This window comes from Chiloscyllium punctatum, chromosome 6, assembly GCF_047496795.1.
Source record: "Chiloscyllium punctatum isolate Juve2018m chromosome 6, sChiPun1.3, whole genome shotgun sequence".
NCBI lineage: Eukaryota > Metazoa > Chordata > Chondrichthyes > Orectolobiformes > Hemiscylliidae > Chiloscyllium > Chiloscyllium punctatum.
The window spans coordinates 141,244,402-141,266,767 of record NC_092744.1 but is presented as its reverse complement, the minus strand read 5'-3'; the positions used below and the strand labels follow the sequence as shown (position 1 = coordinate 141,266,767).

Genomic DNA, 22,366 nt, shown 5'->3' with positions numbered 1-22,366 from the left:
TGTTTATTCAGAGACACTATTGAAACAAATACGTTGATAAATGCTGTTTACTGTATGTTTCTGTGAAAATAAACCTTCCTTATTGACTTATTTTCTTTATAATTCTGACTCAAATGTCTAAATATTGATGATATGAAAAATTGCATGAATTAAATACAATGCAGAATTTGTTCTTGTTATATATTATATTTCTCCAGAAGAAAAGTAGAGAAACCAAGTATAGAAATCTTGAAGATCTGAGAATTTTGAATGACAAACCATTTCTGATCAACATCCACTGAATGTCTAATGTCTTTCCATATCATCATGCCAGAAGTTGCAGTCTCAGCTGACAGATTAAGAAATATCTAGTCAACATCAAAGCAAATCCATTTAGTAATATTGAATCATTTACTTTGCCAAAGTTCTAAAATTAATTATCAATTCATTGTCATTCCAAAAATCACACAGCAATTCAGTTTAGGTTTTGTAACAAACATCGTCAAATTCACATTTTAATTTATTCCAGTATTTCTTAGTGTCAATATTAAAAAAAAGGATAGTAGTTCCCTTATTCCAGGATAACACAAACACAACCAAATTAATGATTCCCTATCCAACACTCAAAGATAATATCTGGTCCCTTCTCATTTGAATGTTCACAGAAATTATTGGATTAATATTCGTCCTTACATATTAAGAGACGTCTGATTATTTTACACTCCAACAAATGCTGTTCATTTTTACACATGACGGGCAGCTATATGAGATTTCTAATCATTTTTAAGTTTGCTATGAAATGTTTCTAAGATTAATTGTTGTTTATATCTAATATTTAAGAATTGATCAATTCCAGTATATCCAGCTTTAAGTGTGAAATTAAGGCTCAGTAGCGTAAACGTATTGCATTGTACAGAAACCAATGATAGCGAATGGTGATTTTTATTTCAATACTTGAATCTTAGTTGATTTGCTGTCCTGGGCATGGCTTGCCCCAACCTGGAATAGAATGGTCCATATTGGCTCATACAAAATGCCTGACAATCAAAAACAGGCAGCCTACCTTAGAACTAAAATACAAGGTGTCAGGGGATGATAAACTAGACTAACATTCTGTTCCAGCCTTAAATTAAAAGAAAGCACACTACCAATTGACCTACTCCAACGCCAGGACTACAGCATTCCAGACATTTCTTAAAAAGAGCATGCCGACATGCAGACAAATGACCAATCCTGATCTTCATAAATGAAAGGATTATTGTCCCAGGAAATGAATAAACAGCAGCTGCAGGGTGCAGCCCAGTTACCTCACTAAGCAGCTATCATGACAACAGAAGAGTTCATTTGTCAGATATAGTTATTATTTTACAGTTACTCAGAATATTAAACAAAGGTTCTAATTTCAGATTCTTGAGTATAATAGGGGAAATTTGCAACATAAGTTTGATACATGTAACCAATGCCTACTAAAAACATTATAGAAAAGCATTTAGACTGAGATTTGAAGTTCGCTAGTTTTAGGAATTAACTTCACGGTATGATGTTGACTGCCCATTAATTATAAAGTCCTGACAGAAAGAGTAGCTGTATAATTTTGCACAATATAACGAACTTTATAGCATAAGTCATATTACTAATCTTATGGCAAGTAAGCTAAAATTAACTGTCTTTTCTATTTGTTTGTACATATATAATTAAGACAGTGAACAATATGAGGAGTAATTGGCTTTCATAAAATAAAATATGATGAATAGCAGAATTCAAAATGTCCCAACTGATAAGGTATCCTGAGAGGCGCGAGGGAGTTCAGGAATAACTTTGGAATCTAAGTTAATAAGATGCATGGAAAGATCCCATAGGAATCTGGGGATGTCCATTAGAATGCCCATCTGCGATTATGTATTTCAATTGGGTGGCTGGATGAGGAGAGAAGGGTTGTAACCACATTGCATGTGGCCTTTGTGATGCAGAAAGTGCATAAAAATGCTGCTTTTTTACTGTGCATGTTACAGTGTGTTATGGATCTCCCTTCCGAGATTGGCCTCGGGGGATGATCCCTTCATTAACTAGTTGCTGCATGAGTAAACATCTTCCACATGCCTGAGCTCAGCCTGCCTCCTGAGTCCTCATTCTCTGTCAGGGAAAGCACTTCTACACTATGATGACATTTCAATTCAATACAAACTTTTATTGTGTGTGAAATGATTACATTCAGAGTGATTTAATTTTCATGATAAAATTGCTTTACATTTACTTTGTTTGGTGTACAAGAAAACGTTTTGATTATATCCATTTGTTCTTTTGTTCAACCAACATTAAGTTTTAAATTATTGTAAAGACTACAATGGGGGAAACGGGAACGAGTCTTCAGCTCAAATGTCATATGAAATGACTGTTTCCTTTTTTCAAACAATGTGCCCTCCAAAATGATTTTTATTTTCATTATAAGAAAAAATTGCTTGGAAATGTTGACAATTTTCCTTTTCCTCCCATATTAGGTGTCAGTGAACAATAATCACAAAATTATGAGAATTCCTTTCTGTATCAAATGTCAGTGACTCTATGTTTTGTTCACAATAATAGTCACTTTTATGGCCTAATTCTTTTCCTCCGAATTCTGAAATAAATATCGAAGCATTTATTGTGGTAAAAATTACATCAACAAAATTGGCATGACTCTTCAAGAAAACCATTGGAACCATATAAATCTTGCATTGCCTGCATTTTTAAATAAAATCATTTTTTTTCAATTGTTGCTGAATGATTTTTTACATCATACAGCTAAGTGTTATGCTTTAATTTTCAGTTTCTTAATCTTAATGAATATCCAATCAACATCAAATCAAAGTGTTTTTAAAAATATTAAGTCAATTTATCTGTCAGGATTCTAAAAGCAATTTATCAATTACAATAACTGCACAGAAATTTAACATAGACTTTGTAAAAATGCAGTTTTTTGTTAAATTTCATTCATTATTTTTTATTAATACCAATATGTTCAGGCCCATGTACATACCAAAGTACCAATAATATCCCTTGCAAAATTCTTTGTAAATGTCTGATTTTTGCTCAGGTGAAATATAACAATTATCTCAGCTTTTGAAATTCAGAGAGCTCCAATTGCTTTTCCCTGCAATATTACTCTTCATTTCTACATATTACTCAGTCTAATATCAAGATGGGATATCTCATTATTCTCAAATTCACGAATATGATTTTTAAAATCCGTTTGTTGCTAATATATCTTATATCTAATAATTGTGCAATCCAGTAAGGGCTACAAATGTGGAATTATGCTTCAGTACAATAAATACTTCAAGGTCATTACAAAGTACAATCTCTCAATCATTGTGAAAATTGTATTTATTTTAAACTTGCAAACAATTTTTAAATGATTTGATTATAATTTAATTCGATACTGACACTTACTGTATATACAATCACAATATCAGTAGATTATTTGGAGGTATCATCGTCCATTCCAATAATCACAGAAACTGCTATATACTTTCTTCTGGTCACTCATAGCAAAATGTATCTAATTCCACTCAATCAATATGCCTCAGAAAATATTTGAGAATGTTGTGGTCATAAAGCTGAAATATACAAAGTCACGATAGTCATTAATTTTCTCTTGTTCTGTAGATCTTAGTTAAAACAACACAGAATTTTATGTTCCAGTGCTATAAATATGAGAAAAGATCACTTACATATCAGTAAAGTAAACAAATGTCACTTGCTATTATTTATCAATTAATAATTATTGGTCAGTTTATGAATTGTGTGAGATTTAATTTTAGCTTTCCAGTCATCTATTTACATTGAATGTGATATTGAAATGGTGAGAAAATATCAGGGTTTGTTCATTTGAAAGTTCAATTTGCATATCTCTCACTTATCCCGTTGATTGCATGATGGTTTAAGAACGTTTCACTCAGCAATCCTCGAAAAAATCAAAAACTGTCTGATTTTAAATCAGATCATTTGCACCCAATTATCACTTTTGTTCTTAATTCATACAAATACCTCAATTTTATCGAACCCAATGTTAACACTATACAATACACACAAAGCAACACAAAGACTTCCATCACCATCTGATTATTGTTCAGTAGAATAACCTGAGTAAGTACCTTATTGCTCCTGAAACCAATGACAACAGTAAACATTTATTTACTATTCCATGCAACAAGTGCAATTGATATCTTCTATTTCAGTTCAGTAGTTAAAGATGATTTATGTTGCTTAAAACAATGCTTCTACTTTATTACGGATATTGACTGTAATACAATCATGCAAACAACAAACGTTTGTCATTCTAAAAATCTTTAAGTTTACTTATTTTAAATTTGTTTGCAAGAGATATTTCAAATTACAACCATTGTTGTTGCATAATTCAGCAATCCTAAATTTGAATTTGGGAAAGTCTTCATTTTTGCAAAACGGAAGTAGTTTTCAGTTTATATAACACATTAAATAACAGTTTTTTTTTCCAAATCACGCGCTCTGCAACATGATTATTGGTTTCATTTAATTTGAAGAAAATAACTGTTTTGAACATGTCGATTCTTTTTGTCTTTTCTATACCAACACTATTCATCACTGTACAATAATGAACAATTATGATAATTCCTTTATATACCAAATGCCATTGACTGCATCATTTGTTCACTTTCATGCTCACTTTCATTATCTATTAACTTGCTTCCAAATTCTAACACAAATGTCTGAACTCTGATCATAACATTAATCATCTCAATTAAAATAATATGTCTGTATGATGAAACCATTTGATAGAAATTCATATTTCTTGTGTTACCTTCATTTTTTAGCAATGAAAGAAAAAAAGTTTCCATAATCACTGAATGGCTCATTTTTTCTTCAATTCATAAAGGGAGTTACTATATTTAATTCCACAATTTACCAATTTTAATAAATATCCAATCAACATAACAGCAAAGTGTTTTTGATATAATGAATCATTTTAATCGCTCATATAACAACATTATCAAGTCATTGTCATAATAATAATTGCACAATTGTTTGAGAAAATCTTTTGAACAAGTAAAGTGAGATTCACATTTTAATTTGACCAATTGTTTCTAAGTACCAACACTGCAATATGAAACTTTATTTTCAGATCAAGTTTCCCACAATGGATCCAATGACTTCTCATCCAACATTAATTGTGAATGCCTAATGTTTGCTTATTTGAATGATCTCCGTAACCACAGACTTTAAATTCACAAACCTGCAATTACTTTTCATTGCAATAATTCCTGTTTGTTTGCACATATTCCTCAGTCACATAGCAAAACGAGATTTCTCATTGTTTCTAAATTCATTTGTCGAATTTTATAATTCAGTTGTTGCTCAAACCTAAAAATTATTCAATCTAGTACATGCTATGAATCTGGAATTATGGTTCTTTACATGAATAACTATTGTAAGGTGCAATCTCTCAATTATTGTTAATATTAATTCTTATTTTACCTGCGGAAACATAGCTGAATTTATTTAAATATATTTCACTTTGATGCGAACATTTACTATATTTCTAACCATAATAAGATTTAAGTACTTTTCATGACACAATATCATGTAAAATTCCTGCGTTTTGTTAAGTCAAATGAAAAAGAATTAACATTTCTATTTTGTTTCATTAGCAATGACAATGCATTTTGCATTTTTCGAAGTTGAGCATTTTTGCAAAGAAGGGATATTGCCTTCAGCTGAATAATAACATTGAATGACTAATTCACCGAATCTGCTGTTTATTCTCTTCGAGTTCCAAAGCAACCAAATTAATTAATTCTGCTGGTTCTAAATTCCTGGAAAGTATTTGATATTGTTGCAGTCTTAAAGCTGAAGAAGTCAATCTAATTTTATTGATTTTTTTTAATTGGAAAGAGCTAATTCAAACATTTCAGGCACATCAATTGCTATTCTGCAGTGTTACAAAGATGAAAAGCAAGTAAATTTCTTCATCAGTGAAATAAACAAATGTCAATTTCCATTATTCTAAGTTAGCTAATTCCCAAATTTTTAATTAAACAATGCAATTCACGTAAATATTGTTGTGCCCGTTGATCACATTAATTTTCTCATTATTGTACATTAATGCTTTGTCAGGGGTTTTTATTTTTTGTTTTCCATTCACCTATTCATATTGAATGCAAGATTGATATGCTTTGGAAACATCAGAGAGTGTTCATTTTAAATTTGACTTTGCACGTCTCTCACTTAACTCGCTTCTTGCATGGGGTTGGGCATTGAGAACAGAGGATCAGTTAGTACGCCTGTCTTACAGTGTTATGCACTTGGGTTTGATTCCATCCTCGGCCACATGTATGCGTGGAGTTTGCACGTTCTGGTTTTCTCCCACAATCCAAAGATATGCAGGTTAGGTACATTGGCCATGCTAAGCTGCACGTTCTGTTCAGGGATGTGTAGGTTAGGTACATTAGTCAGGGGTAAATGTCCAGTAATCTGAGAGCAGAATTAGATTAGATGATTAGATTAGATTACTTACAGTGTGGAAACAGGCCCTTCGGCCCAACAAGTCCACACCGCCCCGCCGAAGCGCAACCCACCCATACCCCTACATTTACCACTTACCTAACACTACGGGCAATTTAGCATGGCCAATTCACCTGACCTGCACATCTTTGGACTGTGGGAGGAAACCGGAGCACCCGGAGGAAACCCACGCAGACACAGGGAGAACGTGCAAACTCCACACAGTTAGTCACCTGAGGCGGGAATTGAACCCGGATCTCTGGTGCTGTGAGGCAGTAGTGCTAACCACTGTGCCACCGTGCCGCCCCACCACTGTGCCACCGTGCTGAGTGGATTATTCTTTGGAACGTCAGTGTAGACTTGTTGGGCCAAATGGCCTGTTTCCACACAGTAGGGATTCCATATAATTAGAATTGTGTTTTGCTAAACAAACCTGACAATTTTTTGAAATGTTGCATTTAAAACTTATCTTTAACTGTCACTTGTCAATCTTGTAAAATATCTCAATGTTACTGAAATCAATGTTCAAACAAAACACTGCACATAAAGCCACACAAAGATCTTCACGACCATCTAATTACTGTTCAGTGGAATAATCACAGTAAAATTTTATTGTTACTGAGATCAATCCCCACTATCACAGTAAGGATCTGGTTATCATTCCCTTCAATAAATGTAATAGTTGTCCTCTGGTATTTCAGTTCAGTCGTTAAACACCATACTGGTTGTTCAAAGCATGGTTATTCTTTATTATGAATGGCCAAGGGTTCTAACGGCAAGAGATGTTGTTCGATCTGATTTGTTGCATGTTATCAACCAAGTTTTCACGATAAATATTGTAAAAAAAAATTGCATTTATTTGGTCTTGTTCAACTGCTGATGCTAACATTTTCAGTTCATGTTCATTAAGCATATTTGGAGAAAGTGAGGAAAGCTGTGGTGTTGGAAAAGTGCAGGCACATTCAAAGAGCAGGAGTATCGAAAAGATTCCTGATGAAGGACTTATGCCCAAAACGTCGATTCTGCTTCTCCTTGAATGCTGCCTGACCTGCTGTGCTTTACCGGCACAATGCTCGTGCCATTAGAAATATTTGACTGAATATTCAGAGACAATACTAAAAGTTACCTCTGTCAATTTAATTTACTGTGCTTTCTATTCACTGAAGTTTTCATGTTAATTGCTCCTCTTTTTCTTCTTAAATCTGATACAAATTTCAAAATACAGAACACATTAAAATTCACATGAATTATAAATTTACATTCTCGACAACAAAACCAATGGAAGGCGTTATAGAATTCTTGAATAGCCTACATATTTGAATGAAAAAGCAATTCCTTCTAAAAAATGTTTCCACGTCTGTATCTTTTTCTCAATTCAATAATCCTGCAAGTAGTTTATAATTGTCAGTTGATCTCTCTGAATGAGTACCTAATCAATGTCAATGTAACAGTTGAAACATTAACAACAGATAGATAACAGGATGTTAAAGACCGTATTTGAAGCCAACAAATGTTTGGTCTTTACTAGAATTCCACCAGAAAACATTCTTGAATCATAATAAAAGAAGTGAGATATGTGAGAGATGTACAAACCTTATTTTTAAATGAACAAACTCCAATATTTTCAAAGCATTTCAATCTTACAGTCAAAATGAACAGGTGAATGGAAAAATAAAAACAAGTTTCTGACAATTCATAAACTGAACAACAGTTACAAATTCACTTTCATCAAAGGACAGAGTAATATTTAGATGAATCACAACATTTAGTTCCAAAGTAGATAATCAGCTGACTGACAAGTGATAGGTGGTAGCATTCGTTAGTTTACTGAAGAAGATATCAACTTTATTTCAAATTTATAGCACAAGAGAATAATGTTTAAAGTGTTTCAATTGTTTGGACTTGCCCCTTTGCAACAAAAAAAGATCAATCTCATTACTTAGACATTGTAATCTTTAATTCTGCAGCATTTTCAAATACTCTCCAGGAACTTATAAGCAACAGAATTAGATACAGGTATCCCCACTATCCGAAAGTCGAGCGTTATTATGAAACCTTACATAAACTGAAAAGGGGTAAATCGAAGAAGCATTAATTTATATGGGAAACACCTCCCTTTTTTCGTAAAAGTGAAAATCCTCTTCAGATTTATTTCAGTTAGAGAAAACAGGGACAGATGTATGTCTTTTGTAAAAGCAAAGTGGCTAAAACGAATTTTCCAACACATATTTCTTGGTAACCTGACTCAAATAAGTATCAGATTTTGTGATTATTGATATAATAGATAAAAGCAGGTCTAATGTTGGATTGAAAAGCAGTTCAATCTGTGCTTAGTTACTCTCTAACCAACATTCAGATAGCTCTTGATATATTTGTGTTGAAGGTGTGATTTGAAACCTTCCCTCGGGTCTAGTAATAGAGACACTGCCACAGCTCCACAGGCTCCTTTCATAATGTTCCCACTCAGGACGGTCAGAACTGCAATATTATGTTTAATGTGGTTACACAAATGAAAACTAATCAGCTGTTTATTGTAGTAATTCGAATAGGAATTAATTCGTTGGTTTCTGTGTGTAATGGACTGGAAATTAAACAATATTTTACAATAACAATAGAATAAATGAATGATAGTCTTAAATAAAGAGGAATCTCATGACAATTCTTTGAAAGACAAATTGACAAAACTGCATGATCATTGTACTTTAATTTTAAATATACATCAGTCATTCAATGTGAATATTCAGCTGACGACAAGTTCCCTTCCTTTCAACAATGTACAACTTCCACAATTTCAAAATGAACAGTCATTGATAAAGGAAGGAACAAGGAGATGTTAATTCTATTTTCTTCACATAAACGTGTGATTAATTTAAGTAAGTTTCATATATGTAAAAAGGAAACTCTTATTGTTGTCCTAAATGCAATAAATGTTAGCATGAAGTGAAATATAATCAAATGAATTCAACTGTGTTTTCTCAGTTAAAATACCGTTCAATATTCAAAGTAGTCGAGTGATTGTACACTGCAATATCTTTACAGTAATTCAGTGCTGAGACATAATTCCACATTTATACGCATCATAGTGAAGCAAACTTGTGCCAGGAGTCTGAGCAGGTAGGGGAGGTCTTTAATGAGTACTTTGCTTCTGTATTCACGAGTGAGTGGGGCCTTGTTCCTTGTGAGGACAACATGAAACAGGCTGATATGGTCGAACAGGTTGATGTAAAGACAGAGAATGTGCTGAAAACATTTAAAAATAATGGGGATAGATAAGTCCCCTGGGCCATAGTTTGTTATGAGAAGGGAGGCAAGTGATTGCTGTGTTTTGGCAATGATCTTTGCATCCTCACTGTCCACTGGAGTCATAACAGATGGAGGGTGGGAAACGTTATTCCCTTATTCAAGAAAGGCAATTGAGATAATCCTGGGAATGATCGATGAGTCAGTCTTACATCAGTTGTGGGCAAATGTTTGGAGAGAATTCAGAGAGACAGGATTATGATTCTTTGGAAAAGTTTAGATTGATTAGAGATAGTCAGCATGGCTTTGTGAGTGGCAGGTTATGCCTCACAAGGCTCATTTAATTATTTGATGTTGTGGTAAACACATTGGTGAGGACAGAGTAGTGGGTGTGGTGTATAAGGATTTTAGCAAGGTGTTTGATAAGGTTCCCCATGGTAGGCTCATTTAGAAAGTAATGAGGCATGGGATATAGGGAAACCTGCCTGGTTAGATAATAAATTGGCTGACCCATAGAAGACAGGGTGAGATTGCATAGATAGTTTTCAGCTTGGAGCACGGTGACCAATGGTGTTCTGAAGGAATTAGTTCTGGGATCTCTGCTCTTCGTGATTTTTACAAATGACTTGGATGAGGAAGTGGAAGGGTGTGTTCGGAAGTTTGCCAATGACACGAGGGTTGGTGGAGTTGTGGATAGTGTGGAAGGCTTTTGTAGGTTGCTGGAGGACATTGACTATGCAGAACTGGGCTGAGAAGTGGCAAATGGAGTTCAACCTGGGAAAATGTGAAGTTATTCATTTTCGAATTTCAAATTTGAATGCAAATTTTCAGATTATTTGCAGGATTTTTGACAATGTGGAGGAACAGAGGGATCGTGGGGTGCACGTCCATACATCCCTCATAGCTGACATCCAAGGTGATAGGGTTATTATGACGGTGCATAGGGTGTTGGCTTTCATTAGTGGCGAGATTGAGTTTAATAGCCACGAGGTTATGCTGCAGCTCTGTGGATCCCTGATGAGACTACACGTGGAATATTGTGTTCTGTTCTGATCACCTCATAAGACATAGGATGCGGAAGCTTTAGAGAAGGTGCAGATGATATTTATCAAGATGTTGCCTGGACTGGAAGGCATGTCTCATGAATAAAGATTGACAGAGCTGGGGCTTTGGTCATTGCAGTGAAAGAGGATGATAGTTTACTTGATAGCTTTGTGTAAGATGATGAGAGGCATAGATAGAGTGGATAATGAAAGACTTTTCCCCACAAAGTGGCATAATTTTAAGATGAATGGGGGAAGTTGTGGGGAGATGTCAGAGATAGTTTCTTTATAGATAGTGGTGAGTGTGTGGAATGCACGGCCAGTGGTGGTAGTACGTTCAGATTCATCAGGGACATCTAAGCAACTCTTGGATAGGCACATGGATGATAGTAAATGAAGGTCATGTTGGTTAGTTTGATCTTAGAGTAGGATAAAAGGTCTGAACTACATCGTGGCCAAAGGGCTGTGCTGTACTGTTCTATATTCTATGGATTGAAATGAACAATTATTATATATTAGCAACATAGAGATTTTCAAAATTCTACTGGCATACTTAAGAATAATGATAAATTTCATCTTGCTATTTGACTGTGCTGTCTGCAAAAAATGAACAGGTATTGTTGCAGGGAAAAGTAAATAGGATTTTCTAAATTTATAAGGCTGGGATTACACAGATCATTCAAATGAGCAAAAGTCATATTTTTAACAGTGCGCATTGCATCAGAAATAATGGATTCTTTTGTAGGTGTGTTGATTGGAAATAAAATGGAGTTTTATATTACTATATAGGTACTATGGAAGATTGGATTAAATTCAAATATAAACATCACTGTAGTTGTTAGCAAAACTAAACTAAAGCATACTATAATTATTGTCGTACAAATGCCTTAACAATTACTGTTAGAATCCTGAAAAAAGGATATATTGTACCAATTTTCAAACAATCAATAAATTAAATTGTAAACCTCAGTATACTTGTTACCCAGACCAATTATTCTGCAATTGTTGTAATGGTAATGACGTTATAACTAATGCTAAAACCTAAACAGATAAATTGTTTCAATACTTTGTCAGCATGTTGCTCTGAAATTGATTGGATATTTATTCAGATCGGTAAACTGAGGGACAAAATATAATAGCTCACTTGATAGAATTGAAGGAAAAAATGAGACAGTGTTTATTGAACACAATGGATTTTGTTTAAAAATGCAGTTGATGGAAGAATAATATATTTTCCTCCATTGGTTTTCTTGTAGAGACGTTTTTTTTAAAAATTGTCATGATTGTCAGAGTCTGCAAAGGGGAGAGTGAGAGAGAATGAAATTCTAAAAAAGCAAAAAGGAAAGGAATTGGCGAGCAGAGGATCTCCAACTGTACTGTCTCACCCTGCCAACATCTTCTTGGGTGAGCTGGAACGCAGACAAGTCAAGCAACAAGCCGACACAGTCATACGCACAGAATCATAGCTTACAATGTCCTAGACACCATCATCACCATCCCTGTATGTCCTGTCCCACCGGCAGGACATGGATGTCACTGAAATACTGGAACATGCAGGGTAATGGACTAAGATGTGCAGAATGTGATCAATGTGATTTATTTGACATTTCTCCAGAAATTTAAACTCCAGTCCAAATTGAAAAGTTACTAGCGTCATCAGACTTGAACTACAAATGCCAGAAAAAAATTTATCAGAAAATGACAGCACACTTGGCCAATCCTGGGTAAGTGTTGGCTGAAATACAACTCCCCAGGCGTTACAGCTTTTTTACTCACCATTGAGAGCAAAGATTTCAGACTGAACTCTGCCCTCTATGCTTTTATAATCTGTTTTTTAACATACTTTTTTGACAGCTGCACACCTTGTTTCCTGGTTTCTTTCCCAGCTCTAACTCCATTCTCCATGGCCTTGAGGGACGACCATTTCTGCTGTTGAACCTCTCCTGCCTTCCCCCGTGTGACAGACTGTCTTTGTGTCCTTGTCTCACCCCCACCTTGCTCACAACCTCTTACATTTCTGATGGTTCCGAGACCTCTGAAACTTTCACTGCGCCCCCTGGGTCAGTGGCGTGAGTTTTGAATTCTCTTCCTCCTGAGAAAATCAGAACTTTTTCCGGTTGCAGTGTCCCCCAGATTTTATTTTGAAAAGCAGAGCATTTGTGTCAGAGTCTAGTATTTGTGAGCCATCTTCCACAATTCTCAGCATTTGTATGTAATTTGTGACCTTCCCACAGATGTGTAACGTCACTGGATTGGCCATGCTAACATGGTCGCAGTGTGCAATTTAGGTGGGTTGGGCTAGCCATGGTTAATGTGGGGTTATGCGGGTAGGGTGGGTGAGCAGGTCATTGCAGACTCGATGGGCAGAATAAACTCTTTCTGCACCCATGGGATTCTGTGATTCTAACTAGTTGTGATTGTTGTTCGTTCAACTCAGATACATATGATTCCTTTATGATTCTGTGGGTGCTCACTCACTCATTTCCTTCAGTTTTACATCAATTTCACACTGTATGTGAGGGTGGGAATGGATTTGTAAATATAAATACTCCAATCAAAACCTCTCACAGGTCAGGAACTGTTTCTGCTACATTCATCACTCACAAGGAACAGGAAAATAAAGGTTCAGTCACAAATCTCACAGGAACATAGCGGTTATAATCACCAGGAAAGGCTGAACAGCTCGAAACGCTTTTCACAAGAAAAGAGGAGGCTCAGAGACAGCCTGGTACAAACAGAAAGCATTGTGTCTGTGTTTTCAGAGTTTTGAGGTTGAAATCTTTGGGTTGGAAGCATGTTTCATTGCCCCAGATCATCAAAGGTGATATCTAAATGTGCATCTTTCTTTCTCTCTGAGTTAACAATCAGTTGGACAGGTCAATGTCTGAGTGTCTTACCAAATCCCTGATTGAAACTGTCTCCGCCCACAAACTCAGCTGCCTCACCACTCACTAGGTCATGGAGAAACTCTGCTGTTACAATGAGAACTGTCTTTGCTGTCACCGCTCCTCATGCTTCCACCTAATCCCCACTTCCCTTCATTAAATACCAGCTACCTCTAGTCCACCCATGTGGACATGTTGAAGAGCATAACAGGAGATTGGATTGAAACCAAGAGTTCAATAGCCAGAATGAAATAGGAAGAAGTCAATAAAAGGTGATTGTGGATCCTAGGGGATACAGACTCCAGGATTAGTCTTTGTGGGCATTCCTGCAGTAATACACGACAGTATTCCATGATGAGAGTTAAACCCGGGTGGCAGGAGAGGGAGCCACTGAACATTAGCAAGTTTATTTCAAACACAGGAGGTTTGTTCAGTCAGTAACAATGTGTTTGATATGGAGGTGAATTGAGCAGTGATGGGAAATGTTACCACAAGCTGACGATGGAAAACTTTCCTTGGAACAGGAGGAGGCCATTCAGCCCCTCGACTTTGCTCTGCCATTCATGATGATCATAGCTGATGTGTGACCTAACGTACAATTTTCAAAACCCTCTAATTTCATCAATAAGCTCCTCTGCAACAGACAAGATGAGAATTGGAAAACTAAACATCTGCAAATGCTGGGAAAAACTGAAAAAAATAAAAGAAATTGCTGGAAAAATTCAGCAGATCTGGCAGCATTTGTGGAGAGTGAACCTTTGAGGACCAGTGACAAGTCAGGTGACTAGCCGCAGCTGACCATTCTGCCTGTTCTGGAACACTCTCTGGAACAAGTTCTGGTGTGAGATTGTCAATGATAACTGAGAGAAACAGGAGGACGGGCTCAATCAGAATAAGGAATTCACTTCACCCTAACAGTGGGACACTCACCGACACAGTCACACTGCAGAGAGGCAGTTCACCTGCCCCACGTATGAGAAGGGATTTACTCGACCTCACAATCTGCTGAGGCAGATCTCATTCAGATGCTCAGTGAAGAGAAGGGATTCAGTTATTCATCCCACCCCCTGAGACCCCAGCACGTTCACACTGGGTAGGAGCTGTTCACCCCACTGCATGACAAGGGATTTGCTGCATCTTCAACATGATTGAGAGCCCAGTGAGTGCTCACAGGGAAGTGGTCATCCCCCTGCTCCGTGTGGACTCCAGGACTCTGATTCTGATGTTACTGTCCATCAGAGTCAGGAGTGGACCTTGTACACGATGATACTGTTGGAGTATTGATGTTGTTGTTGCTAACCACATTAACTGGGCTGGAGGTGACTGAACTTACATTGCCACTTTCTGAACCTCAGGATGTCTTTCTGGGCAGTAAGTCTCCACAAACAGCAATGTGACAATGAGCAGGGTTCATCTGTTTTGATTTAAATTGTGATTGTAGCACGGCTGCTTCACAGCATGAGGTACAAGGTTGGAGTCCAGCCTTGTCCAACGGCCTGTGTGGAGTTCCCACATTCTCTCCATGATAGTGTGGGTCCCCTCCAGGTGTTCTGGTTTCCTCCCATAGTCCAAAGATGTGCAGGTTAGGTGGATCAGTAGTGCTAAATTGTCTACAGTATCCAGGATTGTACAGACTAGGTGGATCAGCCATGGGAAATGCAGTGTTACAGTGATGGAGTGCTCTGGGCGTGATGTTCTTTTGATGGTCAGTGGGGTTTGATGGGCCAATGCTCTCCTTCCACACTGTAGGGATTCTATTCTATGATTGAGGATAAATGCTACACAGAAGGGTGTCCTTGGAAAAGGAGCATGTGGTGTGTATCAAAACTCTCGATGCCTTTAGATAGAGGTGGGCACCGTAGGGGATATAGTGCTTTATCTCCATCGCTGCCCCCTCTGCACAACTCTACTTTGATTTAGTCCCTTCTCATTCTGTCACTTGTAATGGTTTGCTTGGCCCGAAATGGGCTTTGTTTGGAAATATTCTATTGGTTACACAAATGGTTGACTGCTGGTGATTATATGTCTAGATTAGAGTGGTGCTGGAAAAGCACAGCTGGTTAGGCAGGATCTGAGGAGCCGGAAAATCAACGTTTCAGCAAAAGTCCTTTTCCAGCATCCCTCTAATCTAGGCTCTTGTTTCCAGCATCTGCAGTCCTCATTTTTGCACTGCTGGTGATTATATGTTAACCAAAAGCAAAATGGCGTACTGATGATTTTGATGGTGGGTAGATTGCTGTGCTCACATTTCTGGGTCAGAGAAATGGGGAAAAAGAACGCTTCACAGCTAACAGAACGAGAACTGAAAAGCAGTTAAATCAAACCAAAGGTTCAGACAGGGAGGGAATATTTCCCTGGAGTTTGAGTAGCTGGAAAGTGATTGTGTCCAGGAATAGACAGGATTTTGTTTTACAAGGGTTGAAAGTTTTAAAACTGTTATATTCAGACAGTTTACGTTATTTTCTTTAATTTTATTTGCTGTGCAAAATAACTTTTACAACATTTTAAAACCAAAATTTACAAACCTTTTGTTAAAGATAAATGTTAAATAAAATCCATCAAACCATCCCTCACTGAAAACTGTTGTGGAAGTGCAATCTCCTGGAGAATCCCTGCGAACTCCTTCCTACCCGGGCTCCATGACGATATACAGACCTGGGGGATAGCAGCAGGAGGAGACCATTCAGCCTTTCAATCCTGCTCCACCATTCAATGGGAAACAGCTGACCATCCAGCTCAGTCTCCTCTTCCTGCTGTGTTCCAATCCCTTTTCATGACTTTACCTTGAAGAATTATATCTAAGTCCTCCTTTGGTTTCACTGCCTTTTGTTCCAGTGATGTTGCTGTGTTACTGTGTGGGTGTAGGCAGGGGTAATGTGATGGTGCTGCCTCCTGGAGGATGCACTCAGCGTCCCTCATCATCCTGCAGTAACATCAACTGGGGTTCAGCAAGTAGAGATAGAAACCGTTTCCAGGATATGGGCATCACTGGCTCAGCCAGCATTTATTCCCCATCTCTAGTTACCCTTGAGAAGATGGTAGGGAGCTGCTGTCTTGTACAATTCACAGTCCATTTGGTGCAGAGAGATCGAAAATGCTGCGATGAGAGTGTTGCAGGATTTTGGCTGAGTGATTCTCTGTCTTTGCTTCTTCAAATGCTGGTTAACTTAATCATGATCTGCACATGACTTTGAGATTTCAGTCTGCAAATCTTCACCATCTAGCACCCTGTATAAAGGAATATGTACATGTTAGAAATTCAGAGCAGACAATTCTACATTCTCTGGAATATCTTTTTCCCTTTCTTCCCTCAAAGCTGTAACGCTCCAGCCCACTTACTCTCTCCCACCATTCTAACTCTGCAACCCCCTAAGGTACACCCTCCACATTCTCATGGAGTAACTGATAAACAGATCCATGCCACGACTTTCCGTCCCTGGTTAGACTCTGCACCCTTTCTGAGTTCACTTCCTTTCCCTTCAGTTGCTGCAAGTCAATAATGTAACAGCAGAATGAAACAAAAGGAAACAGAAAGGGAGGTGGCAGATCCTGGACAGAAGAGGACCCTTCAATCTGGGAGAATGGGTCAGATCCTTCTTCGTTCCCCATTAGTTGATTCCGACCATTACAATGAATTGGGGATGGAGAGTGTTCCTACATGGGTGTAGTGATACTTTGACCCCCTCCCCCAACAGATCAATACTATGAGTAAATACGTTCCTCCTCCAGCCAATCACAGTGTGAAAAACTTTCCGCAAAGCATATTTACCCAAAGCACATGCTCCAAAACCCGCACACATTCTGTACATGTACAGTGCCGTGTTTCCCCACACACGTGTGGTCCCTGCCTCAGGGATTGTGGGAGTTGTAGTCCCCATGACGCCATTGGAGCCCTGTCTCTGGATAGTCAACGAAAAGTGTAGACTGGAGGGTGTTGTGTATCTGATCCCCATTCAGACACACATAACATTTGGATTGTCACTGGGTTTTATTGAAACATCTACTTCCACAACCTGATTTTCTGATGTAAGGAATATAGATTCAGCCAACTGGGGTGTGGCGAGGATAATAGGAGCAGGAGATTTTAAGCAGAGGTGACTCAATGGTTAGCATTGCTGACTCACAGCGTCAGAGACCTGGATTTGGTTCCAGCCTTAGGCTGTGTGGAGTTTACACGTTCTCCCTGCGTCACTGCGGGTTTCCTCTGGGTGCTCCAGTTTCATCCCACAGTCCAAAGATGTGCAGGTGAAGTGGATTGGCTATGCGAAATTCCCAGTGTCCATGCTTGTGCAGGTTAAGCCATTAACCATGGGAAATACAGGGAATGGGTGAGTCTGAATGGGATGCTCATGATAGGGTTGGTGTGGACTCCATGGACGATTACCCTGTTTCTGCACAGTAGGGATCCTATTCCATTCTCATGAAGAAGAATGTACCTGTCTCAATGTGCTGTGTATCTGTGGAATTCCCTATTCAAAATGCGGTAGATGCTAGGACAATGAGCAAATTTACTGAAGAAATACAGATGTTGAATTTGCAATGAATTGAAGGGTAAGAGAGAGCAGGCAGGAAAATCCAGTTGAGACCGAGGTGAGCTCAATCAGCATGGTATTAAATGGTGGAGCTGCATTCCCTCTCCTGTGCCCAGTGATTATCTTCTTGCGGTACTAACTGAAAAGCTGAATCCAAAACTCACCACCTTCACCAAAGGAGATTTTTGGACAAAGCAGGATAGTCAGGTGGATTAGCGTTTCAAACTTCGAAAGTAAGGAAGCATGTGGGAGAAAATGATTTTTCAATTTTAAACTGAGGTGAGTTAGACAGGTTATAGTCCAACTGATTTAATTGGATCATGATGAAGGAGCAACGCTCCGAAATCCAGTGTGCTTCCAATTAAACCTGAGGGACTATAACCTGGTGTTGTGTGATTTTTAACTTTGTACATCCCAGTCCAACACTGGCATCTCCAGATCATGTAAACTGAGGGGAGACAGTGATTTATGGTTTTAGACTGTGTAGTACATTCACACCGTCCAGAATACTCTGTTTTGAATATCTATCCTGTACTTTATTACAAAGCCAAGGTCTCTGACAATGAAAACCAAAACACCCAGGTAACATGGCCTCACCTCGTAATCTGATAAAAGACTTGTCATTAATCTGGTTGAATTTAGAATACAGTTGGAAAGCGGGAAGATTAAATCCAATCCCAAGATCCTGTGTTTAAACAAAGGAGACTACAATAGGATGAGGCAGGAGTTGGCTAATGTAGACTGGAAGCAAAGACTTTAGGGTGGGACAGTTGACAGACAGTGGAGGAATATCAAAGAATCTTTCAAACTGCTCAGCAAAAGTATATATCAGTGAAAAGGAAGGACTATAGGAAATGGAATAATCTGCCGTGGGTGGCTCAGGAAATAAGGGAGTCTATCAAACTGAAATAGAAAGCATTCAAATTGGCAAAGACCAAGAAGAAACTAGGAGATTTGAAAAACTTTAAAGATCAACAGAAAGCTGGATGGGATTTGGGGAGAAAAGTGATGAGTAACTATCCCCAGGGCTGGAATAGCAGTTTACACTGTTAGAGGGGAACCTATTATTTGGGGAACATATGGCCTCTGTAATTGTTGAAGCACTTAATTGTTACCATAGAGATAATCCTGATCAAGTTAAAAATCACAGCACACTCCAAAAGCTTGTACTTCCAAATAAACCTGTTGGACTATAACTTGGTGATGTGTGGTTTTTAACTTTGCCCACCCCACTCCAACACCAGTTCTTCCAAATCAGAATCCTGATAGACAGCCCCACGGAAACTGAAGTGCCTGTCAGATACCTGACTGAGCCACAGGGCCGTGAGGGAGGGGTATGTGGTTTAGCCACAAAGTGCTGAGCTGAACTCGACTTTTTTAACTGCCATTGCCATGGAGATAATATTGAGAGACAGCGTCCATTCAAAACACAAACCACAAAGGGAGAAGAATGGGAGCGGCACATTGGACAGGCGGGGAGTTACCTGATGATGCCTGGAGGTGTTCTGCATGAACACTATCCAGGTAACTGCCATGTCTCATCAATAAACACTCAAAGAAGACCTCTCAGAGTTCTGTGCCCAGTTATTCCTATCCAGCAGAGTTCAGGAATATGAGTACACAGCAGTCAGTCTTCACAGTGGAGGATACGAAGAACATGCAAGTAATTGATAAGGAGACTGAGGAAGGTGAAGACCAAGGAACAACCATTATCACGAAAGTGTTAGAGCTGGGTAAGCTAATGGAGCTAAAGGTAGACAAGTCTCTTTGCCCTGATGGAATACATCCCAGGGTACTACCAGAGGTGGCGGGAGAAATAGTAAATATATTTGGAGTCAGAGTCCTACAGCAGAGACAGGCCCTTTGGCCCAAACTGGCCCATGCCGGCCAATATGTCCATCCACGCGAACCCATTTCCCTGCACTTGGCCCATCTGCATCTGACCCTTTGCTATCCATGTATTTGTCCAAATGCCTTTTACATGTTGTTAATGTACCCACCTCAACCACTTCCACTGGCAGCTCAGTCCATATACATACCACCTTCTATGTAAAACGGTTGCCCCTCAGGTTCCCTTTCATAATTTCACCTCTCACCTTAAACTGATGCCCTCTACTCCTTGATTTCCTGGGAAAAAGACTGAGTGCATTCACCTTACCCAAGCCTGTCACGATATTATACACTGACAGAAATAGATCTCCCCTCTGTTTCCTCTGCTCTAAACAAAAAAAAATCCTCGCTTGTCCAACCTCTCCCTCTAACTCAGACCCCTGAGCCCATTTCTTCTGCACCTTTTCCAGTTTAATAACTGAAACCTACACTGCAATCATCACATTTCCAGTGTCTCCCCACGGCGCTGGAACAGACGTGATATCGCCAACGGATTACAAGCCATGATCGATAATTAACCCCTTTACAACAATCCCGTTTTCATTGTATTTTCCATGGTGCTGGTATCCTTCTGTCTTTCTGGTTGCATGATGAATTAAAAACTTGTCCTCATACAAAACAAATCTGTAACTTAATTATTCCTGGGAAATGTGACATGTATCTTCAGACTTTTAAAAACAAATGAAATCTCTCTCCACATTCACCACGCTGACATGGACTTGGCTGTGTCTCAGTAATTTTTCCAGTCACATTGACACTTGAAATATTCGCCCACGGACAGAATACACACCTTTCTTTCCACATGAAAAGGCCAATGATATTCAGATCGGCACGGATTAAGTAACTGTCAAAACTGAACATGAAGTTCAATCTGAATTTCTCATTCACAAATCTGCCCTTTCAGTACCCTACAACAGAGAAAACAAGTCACCACCATTAACACAGGATGGAAATTCATAAGACAATTATAGTATTAAATTGTAGTTTCTTTGTTCCCCCAAAGCTTTAATTCTCAGTCTCACAATTTCTCCCTTCTGTGAACTGAAATCCAAACCAATCTCCTCACTCCTTTCCTCCACACCCAGTTCTAATGCTCTCTCCTCTTGTTGAATTCAGCTTCTTAGCTCCTGCCTGCAGACTAAGGACCAAAACAAAGGTGTGGCACGATGGCACTGCTGCCCCACAGCGTCCGTGTGGAATTTGCATGTTCTCTCTGTGTCTGCGTGGGTTTTCTCCGGGTGCGCCGGTTTTCTCCCACAATCCAAAGATGCATCGGTCAGGTGAATCGGCTAGGCTAAATTGCCCATAGTGTTATGTGCATTAGTTAGAGGGAAATGGGTCTGGGTGGGCTACACTTCCAAGGGTCGGTGTGGACTGGCTGGGCCGAAGGGCATGTTTCCACACTGCAGGAAATCAAATCTAATCAAATCAATGAATCTGACTCGGAGTCTCCTGGGTGTTGGTGAATCCTCCCCCCACCTCCCAAGGTTTCCTAGTCAGACCAACATTGATTTTTTTTCCAATCTGGAACCTCTTATTTATTTCCTCCACACCAACCCTCTGATAAGAACCATCCTGCACACACTGGACAAATCACATCTGGTTGAACTAAAATGAACCAAATTAGAACTTTAATTGCAGGCCTACCTTTGTTCCTTTCCATAACATTCCTGAATCTTCACCTGAGTTCTGATAACTTTCTGCAAAATGCTCCCCCGCTGATATGCCGACCACTTGTCACAATACCAGGGCAGGGACCAGTACCCTGGGTCCTGTTCTCAGAGGGAGGAAGGGAGGGAGCAGCCAATGACAGATTAATCCCACACATCCACAGCCTCCCTCGCTGGCACTGACCCATACTGCACATACGCCAACAATTGGCCAGCACTGCGCCCGTGCACAGGTCTCCCCTCCTACAGAGCATGCTCGAGATCACACAGGTGCCTGGGTGATTGACAGCAGCTGTGCCCAATAGAGTGGAGGGGGCGGGGCTGCAGGACTGGGACAATGGGATTGTAAACAACGAATGAATGTGGAGGACACTGGGGGATGGACAGGTCAGTGAGGGACAGGAGCAGTGCAGCAGCAGGAGGGAATACTGGACAAACTGAGCAATGGGAGAGTCTGACAGGAGAGAAACGACAGGATGGTTCTGTTTGGAGACTCAGGCAGGGACAGCTGGGAGACAGTATGGCCTGGTGGCTTGGGCATGTTTTCCAATCAGCCTCTTCAAAGCCGCTGTTACCAAACTCTGAACCCGATTCTCTTGGTCCAGAGG

General features: G+C 38.9%; 1 long non-coding RNA gene across 3 annotated transcripts in view; it reads right to left on the bottom strand.

Moving 5' to 3' along the window:
• Nucleotides 1–16,116: 16,116 nt before the first annotated feature.
• The window catches only part of LOC140478564 (uncharacterized), a 32,571-nt gene continuing 26,321 nt past the window's right edge, over nucleotides 16,117–22,366 (bottom strand). For all 3 annotated transcript variants that reach the window (XR_011960823.1, XR_011960824.1, XR_011960825.1), the window contains 2 exons: nucleotides 20,879–20,996; nucleotides 16,117–16,894 (listed from right to left, as the gene is read on the bottom strand). This is a non-coding gene — a long non-coding RNA (uncharacterized lncRNA). The remainder of the gene's footprint in view (nucleotides 16,895–20,878; nucleotides 20,997–22,366) is intronic.